The sequence below is a fragment of the Carassius carassius genome, chromosome 3, assembly GCF_963082965.1.
Source record: "Carassius carassius chromosome 3, fCarCar2.1, whole genome shotgun sequence".
Classification (NCBI taxonomy): Eukaryota; Metazoa; Chordata; class Actinopteri; order Cypriniformes; family Cyprinidae; genus Carassius; species Carassius carassius.
Window position 1 is genome coordinate 18,176,031 of NC_081757.1, and position 11,716 is coordinate 18,187,746.

An 11,716-nucleotide genomic window follows, 5' to 3' on the forward strand; every position below is an offset into this window, starting at 1 on the left:
CCACACTGTGTGGGGGTACTTCCTGTGCCATGTTTTGTAGAGGTACGTTTTTTTTTTCTCAAAGTGAAGCGGCAGGAAGAGGTTTTCTATGCCAGTACACTCCCTGTTAAAGGATCATCGGAGGAGATGTGACCAGTTCTGAGGTATGAACCGCTCCGTTTGTCCCTGTGTGAGCTTCCTTAGGGCATAATTACTTTAGATAAAAGACGACTGACCGAAGACTGATCAAGTTTTGCCGAAAAAGGTCAATGGCGCACATGCGCACGTGGGCCGTGTACATGCTGTTGAGGACTGTTGTGAAGGCTTGCAATAATTTGACTAGGCATTTCTGTAGTTTTTCTTGTATATATTTATGGATTCTATATTGTTTTAATACATTATATATTATTTTACAAATGCTTATATTTACAAAATCTTTTATTCAGCAAAGATGCATTGATCAAATTAGATCAAAAGAGACAGTAAAGACATAATATTACAATCCATCTTCATCACAGATAATAAAAAAAAAATTCTGTAGCAAATTATTAGAATGATTTCTGAAGGATTATGTGACACCGAAGACTGGAGTAATGGCTGCTGAAATACAGCTGCAACCTCACAGGAATAATTCATATTGTAATGCATAAACAAAACAAAACAAAAGTTTCACAATGAGTTTTTACTGTTTTTGATCAAATAAATGCGCCTTGGTGATCATAATAAACATTTTTTATTTTAATTTGTTTAACAATATTTAGCTTTGTCAAAGTGTAAATATTCAACCTCATGTAATTTCACTCATTTATAAAACATGTTGGAATTTGGAGACGAATCAGTTGGTACATGTATGCCATGAAAAAGAAGAATAAAATGAGCTTTTCTTCTCAGTCTTGTTTCGTATTCTCATTGTCTTGTCTTCTCTGATGAAGTTATGCTGTGTCGGACCATTTGTCATAAAACATGTCTTTAGGAAAAGTCAGTCTGCGAGCTGCTCTCCCTGAGAGAGAGTCATCTATCTATACACACACACACACACACACGGGATGCAGGACACACTGGGAGATGGGCTACCATTAATCTGCTGTGACTGGAGGAAATTGTGTCTTTGTAATGAGTATTAGGTGTGCATCTACATGAATTAAAGCTAAATGAGTGTCTGATTGATCACCAGTACTAAATGACACAGAGCAGAGCGTCATTATGCTTTAACAGTGACTGTATCATATCGGGATGATTAACACACTCGACCTGTCTGAAGAACATGTTTATGTAAACAAAAGAGAAGTGTGGCTTGTGGAAGCTTTTTTTTTTTTTTGCCTGCTTTCAAATGCATTGTAGTGGTGTGTTTTTCATAATATGTGTTAAATCCTCTTGTGAATCATTTTGTTTATGTTTGTGTGCTGATCTCTGAAACACAGCATGATTAGTAGCACCCCAGATGTGCTGAATCCAGCTGTTTATTTAAATTCACTCACATTATTTATGTTTATATTTCGGCTTAGTGTTAAACTTATTTAACTTTACCTAGAAACAATACCTCTAAGTCGGCTAAGGATACTACATTTTTCTAGTTAAACATTGTTTATATACATGGCCATTCAAAGTCAGTATGATTTAAAACATTAAATAAATAAATGAATACATGCTTTAATTCAGCAAAGATTTAAGTTGATCAAAAATGACACTAAATATGTTTTATTTTGTTACAGATGATTAAAAAAATGACTTTTTTTAATTAATGCTGTTATTTTAAACATTCTTTTCAGCAAAGAATCCTGAAAAATGCATCATGGTTTTCACAAAATATTATGTTTTTATATTGATAATAATAAATGTTGCTTTAACACTGAATCAGAATATTATAATTATTTCTAAAGGGTCATGTGACACTGGAGACTTAAGAGAGTGATGGCTTTACAAAAATTTAGCTTTTAATCACCAGTTTTTACTGTATTTTTGAGACTTCTTCCAGTTTAAATCAGGTTTTTTTTTTTTTTGCACTTTTCATAATACATATTGTTTCAAGGTGACTGTCAATGAAATATCTACGTGTCAGAAATGTATGTTTTAATATCAAGGGCAAATCATGAACATTCATAAACAAACATTAAAACATCTTACCAACACAAAACTTTTAAAGAGTAGTTTATTTGTATTATTATTTATGTTCAAAACATACAAAGTTCATCTGCTGAGTTCCTTCTCTAGTAGTTTGTATCTCTATAGATAAAAAACACCCAAATCGAAGAGAGACAAGGAGCTCTGTTCTCTCTGTAGCCACTGGCACGCTAACAGACAAATGTGTGTATAGGGTGTGTTTGATGTTTCAGCCAAATTCTCTCAGGTGTTTTTATATACAGTTTGGCATTTATGCGGTCCAATTGTTTTGTCTGCAAGCACCTATACAGCACGCCGGCTTCTGTTACTCCATAAAGTCCAGACGAGCTGCTGTGTCGGAGGTCTAAAGCTTAACTGGAAACTATGGACACATCAACAGTCTCTGTAACTTTCACAAATCCAATTGCTGAAGATAGCACAAATTTAAAAAAGAAAAAAAGAAACAAGTCCTTTGTTTAAAGAGATAAGACCCGTGGCAGACACTGTAATTTTCTAAAGCCCATTAGGACACAGTTTCACAGGGGCAGAACATTTAGCACATATCAAGATGTGGCTGTGAGGGGTGCAAGGTCGCGTCACCTCAGCTTCCGACATATTTACTGTACCTGGAAACATTAATGTTCCACTGTAACCACGGATACCATAATTATTCTGTCATGCTCCCTGTTGGGCTAATTGTTCTAAAAACCGTAATTAACAGGAATCAGGACGTAACTCCTCTTTCACATTCCTAAAACTCATTTACAACCGCCCTTTACTTTTTTGCTCTTTTTTTCACACTCATTCTCTCTTACATTTCTTTGATTATATTGTTTGCCTTCCTCAGCCCGTCTTCCCTGAAGGCCTCTGCTGCACGACAGGCTCATAAATTGATTTTGTTCCTTAGATTTCTTCATAATGGAATATTATCATGTGTTGAGAGCAACACGTTCAGTTTTGTTAATTTCTCTAGAGTATGCCCTATCCAAGACTGGTGGATTGCATTTTATTTATTTATTTATTTAGTTAGTTAGCTATTTTCAAAAACTGAATGTAGGCCAACAAATGATTAACATGACAAATTCTATTAAATTGCAATTAAAAGTAAATCAGCTGCTGTAAAGTATTAAATGCATGCATTTTATTGTGTCAACATAATAAATGTAATTTTTCGATTTCTATTTTTATTAATATATTAGACTAGATGAATGAGATGTTGGACAGTAACCGAGAGGAAAAATGGCTAGTTTCTGTGCCAGACTTCTTGTTCGTGTTGTTTGAGCAACATGCAGTAACGAATCACTTACAATATTAAAGCTGGGATGCATAAAATAAAAGCAGTGGTCTTGTTCCAGGCCTTCACTCATTTTGTGCTGCTTTTGCTTACTTTAAATTATTCAGTGCTTTGACTTTTTTTCTGTCAGCAACTGTGTGTTTCCCATTGACGATATTCTGGCTGTGCTAATCGTTTCCCAGCGTCTTCCGTTTTATGACTGACATAGCAATAAGCAGATTGTCCTGATATTTATGCCTCGTGTGGCTTAGAGAGATAATTAAAGTATATAAATTAATCAAGTGCAATTAATTAGGGGCTTTATGTTGGCAGCGGTACATCCTCGCATGTATAATTTATATTTATTGATTTGTTTGCTTTCATTAGCCTATGAGATAACAGTTGAAATGCATTAGCGAAGAGGGAAATTCAGAATTAGAATGAGTGCGGGCGGCAGGCAAATCATGTGGTCGGTCAGTAATTGATAGATCAGCGGCCGCTCAATGCTAATATGCTGCAGTGTTAACTGTCATAAGTGCACAGGATCGATGACTGATATTTTCCTCCATATCTGCTGCTTGATTAATGATGTTTTTGAAAGCAGCAACCTGGTTAATGGTAAGTTGATAGGCATGCTAAATTTACTGTTTAATCAGCTTGTGGATTTATAGTGGCAGTGCAGCCATGCGGGGTAAGTGGCCTGAAACCTGATGGTGCTCCAGAAGACTATTTGCACCAGTCAGCAGCCTGGATAAGCATTTCGGGCTCTCCGCTGATTTCTCATTGACCCTACAGCCATCATTCATCAAAAACCTGTTGAGAATGAAAGCAACCAATTTGGAGAGAGACAGAAATTTATTTAGGAAAATCACAGTACATTTCTTTAAGCCAATCGCAGGAATCATGTGAAAATAAATGATATATATAATTGACTAATTAACTAGTTGACCTTACTGCTCTGACATGACGCTTTAAAGGGGTCATCGGATGCTACATGCACTTTTACAAGTTAATTGAATGTAAAATGTTGGCAGTGTGTGTACACAACCATCCTATAATTATGAAAATCCATTCAGGGTTTTTTTTTATCTACTAAAATCTTTACCCCTTTCTCTTATCAAGCTGATCTCAGATGCCTGTCTTTGTGATGCCACACAGACAGGCCCCTCCCACAATGGTTTGATTGGCAGTAGCGTTTCAGCACAGACTGGATTGTGGTCTTACCTTAGACCCGCCCTGAGTGAGCTGACATTAGTCAGCCATTGTTTCTGTGTTGGTGGAGCAGATGTATATGAAGGTAAAATAATGGCTAAAAGATTTGCAAACGCAGGGAAAAAAAAAATACATGCAAGTGTAAGAAGAAATTATTTGCAGCATTTTACTGCTACTTGTAAGTGTATTTCATGTATTTTGAAATTGCAGCTTTAAGCTAATGCAAAATAATATGATCTGCATTCTCCTGACTTCCACTTTTGGCACATTGCTTTCACTAAAACACGTTCAAAAGTACTGCAAACCTTAAAGAACTGCAAAACGGATTGACTACATAGAACCAGTCTGTTTGTGTAAAAAAGCAAACTGTTGCAAATGTCTAAATGTCTTGTTGTGCATGTGGGGCAAAAATGTCCAAAAATAAACTGATATGTACAGCTCTGTCTCAATTTTCTCTGCGCTTACAATTTTGGCTTGATTTTCTCTCTCTACAAAAAATAAAAATAAAAAATTGGGTCGCGAGACTGTTCCTAGTGGGTCGCGGACTGTATCAACTACAACAGAAAATGTCATTCTAAATGTTTTTCTGATGTGTGACTTTTATTTTAAAAGACGTGCATGAAGCTGTTGACACTTCTATGTTCTATCGTTATTATCATATCTTGTTATAAAATAAGCCTCTCACCAGAGAAACAAACTATCCTGTCCTGCCAGATGTTATGCCATGTTTGTAGCACACACTCCTCTACAGCATGCACAAACACGGCGGTGCACTGTATATCATTTCACTAAAGCACAGAAACCACGAGCATGCAATTCGTAAAATTAAAAGTACAGTACTGATAAATCACATAACTGGTACTGTGTGTGTTGGCTGGGAAGGATTTTTTTGAATGTATAATAATCAGTGTTGGGAAGGTTACTTTGGAAATGTAATAGGTTACAGATTACAAGTTACCCTGTTTAAAATGTAATAGTAGTGTAACTTTTTCAATTACTTTATTAAAGTAATGTAACTAATTACTTTTGAGTACTTTTTGATTACTTTTCTAAATTTGTGAAAATTAAAGAATAATAAATAAAAGCATATACATCAACTTAAATACAGTTATCTAATAAGCATGTGACGTATTCTGTGTAATAAACTCCTGAAACATTGGTGTTTTTTTGAAACTGCTGTCTCTGTATATGATGATAGTTTTATCAAAATAAGTAAAATGCACATCAAGTGACACAGAGCAGTTCTAGAAATTATGTTTATGTGCTCGTGTACTCCTATATTGAGGCAGCAGAGGTTGAAAACACTGCGAGCTTCAGTAGGCCTATGTGTAGTAAATGAAACCATGTCTTTGCCATTCATTTACAGGAGGGGCGGACTGGGAAAAAATTCAGACTGGAAAATTCAAACTCATACAAACAAATTCATGGACAAAACTATTTTTTGTATGGACCTGACATAAAAAAGGTATAAATCTTTAATTTGGGGACATGCAAAATAATTAAAAGTTCTCTCCTGAACTGCACCTTCACTTCCATTTTTCTCTTCAGTCTCTTTATATTGCTCTGTTATCCATCTCTCTCATGACTTTAATACTCAAGATTGAACAAAACTATACTTTACTCTACAATACTAAATATCTTTATAGAAAAATCCTAATACTGTACACGAGTCATGTTTTTCCCTTACAAAAAATTACCATGCTTCTATTAGCCTATATAAAAGTAAAGTAACCTTTTTTTTTTTTTTTTTTTTGCAAATGGATTTGTATTTATTTTTAAATAAATACATTTGTAAAATAATTTTACATTTTTGGTTATCACAGTTAAACAATAGTAACCATTTTCTCTGGATAGAACATTTATAATTTATAAGATTTATAATTTTTTATTAAACAATGACAAAAAAGCATCTTTACAGATGAAACTGACCTGAAACCATGAACAGTAGTTCTGCTTCTCTGCTCCAGCAGTCCACTCTATTCTCTCTCTCTCTCTCTCTCTCTCTCTCTCTCTCGCATTGATTACTCGGAGTCTGATCCAAACCGTTTGGCGGAGGCGCGGAGAGCACGCGAGTCATGACTCATGACTAACAATTCATGACTTATTAGAGATTTAATTATCAAATGGCGGATTCGCAAATGATCGCTTTAGTACATTCGGCAGGCAATTATACAATAATGATATTTAATAGTGGGGCAAAATCGGCTGCCAGGCCACCGGGAATTGTCCCGGTTCTCCCGGTGTACAGTCCGCGCCTGATTGATTTCCACAGACACGCAGAATGTGCAAGTCATATATTGCATTTTTGAGGCTTTATATTCACAGACACTAGTCGATGTCATGTTTTGATTCAAGTGTAGGCTATTGACCTACTTTTGATTTAGTCATCCAAAATGTGGCATATTCCGTCCGCGTTAGGCATTTCGTTTTTATGACTGGATTCTACGAACCAGACTGTATTTCCGCATCCCAGAAATTATTAGGGTGGTATGTCTCAGAATAGTCAGTGCAATTTGGGAAAGAAATCAGTTAAATCTGTATGTGGATGTGTGTAAATATTCAAATGTAATCCCCTTTGTAATCGTAAAAAAATTCATAAGTAACTGTAATTTAATTACTAATTTTTCCTTAGTAACTGTAACTAATTACAGTTACAATAATTTTGTAATTAAATTACGTAACGCCGTTACATGTAATTAGTTACTCCCCAACACTGATAATAATCATTCTATCCAGGAGCAGTTTCCACATTTCATTAACAGTTAATGTTAATAGTGTATATTCACCATAGTAACTGTAGTTTCCATAACCCAAAAATACCATGTTATTTTCACTTTGTGTCATTTTGTATATGTTTAAATGACTGTGTTATGTTCATGGATTTCTGTTCCCTTATTTGGTCACCTTCCTTCTCTTGTTTTGGTTAATTGATTATTCCCCACCTGTCTCCAGTTCCCTCATTACCTCCTGTGTGTTTAAATGTAGTATATTGTCTGTAATCTCCTTCATCATCCAGTAAACTCCTCATTTGTTCCAGATCCTCCTCTAGCACTTTTTCCTTACGTTAGCACACACCCTTATTTGTAACAGAATCACGGACCAAAACAAAATAGTTTATTTAGCTGCGTTTTTTCTTTCTTTTGATTTTTTTATTTTCCTCCCTCTCCCGGAATGGCCATTCCAGCAGTCCGTCTCCTATGCCTGGAGCAACTGGCCCGTTCGCTGGAGGACCATACCAGGAACTTTCTAGATCTGGTGTGCCTTACCCACTTCCCTGACCGCTCGCTCTCTAACTTCTTCTACACCGGCCTGAGCGAGCGGTGTAAGGCACGCCTACCAGCCAACGGTCCCCGAGAGGATTTCGCCGCTTTCGTGGAGTGGGTGCTGGAGAAAAATGGATCTTCATGGACCATCTGCACCGCCGAAGAGGATATCTCCAGTCCCACTCCCGACCCAGAGACCAGCCAGCCACCATCACGTCGCAAGGAGCCAGAGCTCACCGCAGCTGCAGAGCCCGAGCCATTCACGGACAGGAAGCAGGACCTCGAGAGCGCGACTGACCAGGTGTGTGAGCCGGCAACACCGTGCTTCGTGGGAGTCTTAGTGGAGATCGAGGGCGTGGAGGAAAGCCCTGCCCACATTTCCGCGACTGAGGGTGAGGTGTATTCGGTCTCGGGAAATGATATGGAGCAACTATTGGATCTAATGGGCTGGTCTATGGAGGTAATTCTTGAATTCCCTGTTTGTCCGCTGGTTCTGTCCAGCCCTGATCCCCCTGTATACCCTCTCAGTCTCCCACTCCTACCTCCTCCAGTCAGTTCCTCTGCTCCATTTCCGCTGGTTCCGCCCAGCTATGAATTTTTCTGTTTATCCGCTGGTTCCGCCCAGCTCTGAATTTTCTGTGTCTCCGCTGGTTCCGCCCAGCTCTGAATTTTCCGTTTCTCCGCTGGTTCCGCCCAGCCCTAAATTTTCTGTTTCTCCGCTGGTTCCACCCAGCTATGAACTTTCTGTTTCTCCGCTGGTTCCGCCCAGCTCTAAATTTTCTGTTTCTCCGCTGGTTCCGCCCAGCTCTGAATTTTCTGCTTCTCCGCTGGTTCCGCCCAGCTTTGAATTTCCTGTGTCTCCTGTATTCCCTCCCAGCCTCCCTCTCCCACCTCCTCCTAGACCTGCCAATTCCCCTGCTCCACTTCCGCTGGTTCCTTCCAGCCCTGATCCTCCTGTGTTTCCTCCCATCCTTCCTCTCTCTCCTCCTCCTAGACCAGCCAGTTCCTCGACGTCATCGCTGCTGGTGCCAGTCTGTCCCGCAGCTCACCCTCAGTCTGCGCCATCTGGGCGCAATGGTTCGCCGCTGGACTGCCAGTCTCCAGCTCCGCCTTGCCGTGTTAAGGCCCTGTCTCCGCCTCCAGCCTCCGAGCCCTGGACTCCTCCTCGGTCCTTCGACCCAGCGGCTCCGCCTTGGCTCTTAGCTCCCTCGTCTCCACCGTGGCCTGGCATCCCACCTGCTCCAACGGGCTCCCTTGTCCCTCCAGCTCCACCTTGGTCAGTTGTCGACCATTTGCCGCCTTGGGACTCCATTCCTCTGGCTTCACCTCGTCACTCCATCCCTCTGGCTCTGTCAGGCTCCTCCTTCCCTCTGGTTCCACCTCCATCCTCAGTCACTCCGGCTCCACAGCGGTCTTCCAGGACCCCGCTTCCGCCTTGGTCGCCTGAGCCTTCTGCTCCACCTAAGCCCTCCGGATCCTCGACGTCACCCTGGCTCTGCGGCTGCGCTGCTCCATTTTGGGCTCCTCACCCACCGGTGCAGTCTCCGTCTGTCGGCCCCCTGGTGTCGTCGGCTCATTCTCCACCATGGCTCCTCCCGCCGTCGACTCCACCGTGGATCTCCGTCCTGGCTGGTCTCTGGAGGACCATCTGGCTACTCCTGCTCCGGGCTCCTCCCTGGCTCCTCCCTCCATCCACTCCGCCCTGGTTCCATCCTCCTTGCTCCCTCTTCGCCTGCTCCTTGCCTGCTCCTCACCCGCCTCCAGAACCCCCACCCTCCCTCCGCTGGTATTCCTCTTGCGGTGCGAGGACGCACCTTTCCCGGGAGGGGGTGAACTGTTACGTTCATGGGTTTCTGTTCCCTTATTTGGTCACCTTCCTTTTCTTGTTTTGGTTAATTGATTATTCCCCACCCGTCTCCAGTTCCCTCATTACCTCCTGTGTGTTCAAATACCCGGTATGTTCAGTTCTTCCTGGTCCGTGATTGTCTATGTTAATGCTAAATTGGTATATGTATGTATATTTGTATATGTATGTATATTGGTATGTATATTTGTGAGTGTTAACCTAAGATTGTATTGTAAATGTAGTATATTGTCTGTAATCTCCTTCGTCATCCAGTAAACTCCTCATTTGTTCTAGATCCTCCTCTAGCACTTTTTCCTTACGTTAGCACACACCCTTATTTGTAACAGACTGTGGTGGCTCATACCAACTTAATTGTATTAACGAAAACTAGTTTGGGACTGCAATTGTATAGCTTTACCTTATAGGCTGTTTATTTTATTAGTCATGTTCTTAATTTCTGTGAAATAAATATGCTTTGTTTTAGTTTTTTAACAAACAAAATTATGGCTGATGGTCCAAAAAGTGCCCTAAAATAGTTAATCTTTAAAAAGAATAGATGAACATGAGTTTATAAATAAAATAAATTGTTTAAATTGTTGCTGCCTTGAGTTATTTTGGAATAAATGTAAAATGCTTAAAGACACTGACTTTATTTTTTTTTTTAATAACTAGAATATTCATTACATTGTTTTGAATAGTGTAAGTAATGTTTATGTAACCAAGCAAATGCGACTGGGACACAAATTTACATTTGATTTAAAAGGTGCCATAGAATGCATTGGTACAATATTTTAAATTGTTATCTGATGTCCCCAGAGTGTGTATGGGAAGTTTTATCTCAAAATACAACAGATTATTTTCTATAGCTTGTTGAAATTGCTACTTTTAGGGTATGAGCTGAAACGCGTTGTTGTTTTTTTTGCTTGTCCCCTTTAAATGAAAATGAGCGGTGCTCATGCCTCCCTTTTCAGAAGAGTGTGGATGTTTAAGAGCTCATGCTTATGGGCATTCCGGTTTAACTGGTGGTGACCGTGTTACTGACTTCACATTGCTTCCAAATACAATTTTGAATTACCATATTCCTATTTACGATCATTTCGATAGCATGTGAAGGCAGCATTAGTGAAAACAGGCAGAGCCAATGGTAGCTTTAGGAACTTTAGCATTACAGACAGCCAAGAAGCTCTTTTGAAAAACAAAATATGAGGTGTGATGCTTACTTTGTCTGGAGTCTGGATGTTTGCGCACAAAGTGTTGGTATCAGTCCTCCTTTCAGAAGCAATCTTTGCACAACTCCAGTACTGAACTGACCCTCGTTTGTGAGGCAGTCCGGCATAAAATGATTATCACAAAGTAGTGTTGTCAAAAGACTCAGTACTTCGGTACCAAAATGTTACAGTACCAGGTTTTTTAACGTACCTGTGGTACCGAGTACCCGCTCCACCCAGTTCTTGATGCACTATCCGAAAGGTCCGCAGATGCGTTTTCTTCATAAAAGCACTGAGACATGACGACACCAAAAGGAGGAAAAACACAGAATTAACAAAACACATTACAGACAGACACCCAGATAAAGTGAAAGAGTTCAAGCAGGTAAGTTTTGTTGTGTTTCTCAGTGATTTATTTGTGGCGGCCTGCCACACTGTCAAAACTGACCACCACAAATAGATTCCCCAAAAGGCTTTGACTTGTAGAGCTTTGACTGGCTCTACAAGCATTTTTTAATAAGCGTGTTTTTGTGTTTTGCTTTGGTACCGAGAACCGTGGATTTTCACTGGTATTGGTACCGAATACTGAAATTTTGGTACCGTGACAACACTAGCACAAAGGTGACATTTCCTTGAAATTTAACCACCGTGTCCTCAGAAGTTTGTGGAGACTCCTATGTTCGTTGGTGCATCTCAACACACAATGGCTCTTTGGTGCTGACATTGTACCTCCATCAGCTACAGCAAGAGGACTGTAATGGCGGACCCCAGCTTCTCACTCAGGTCTGTGTATATGGTAAAAGGGCAGAGAGTGTCACAAATGGGCAGGAGTTTC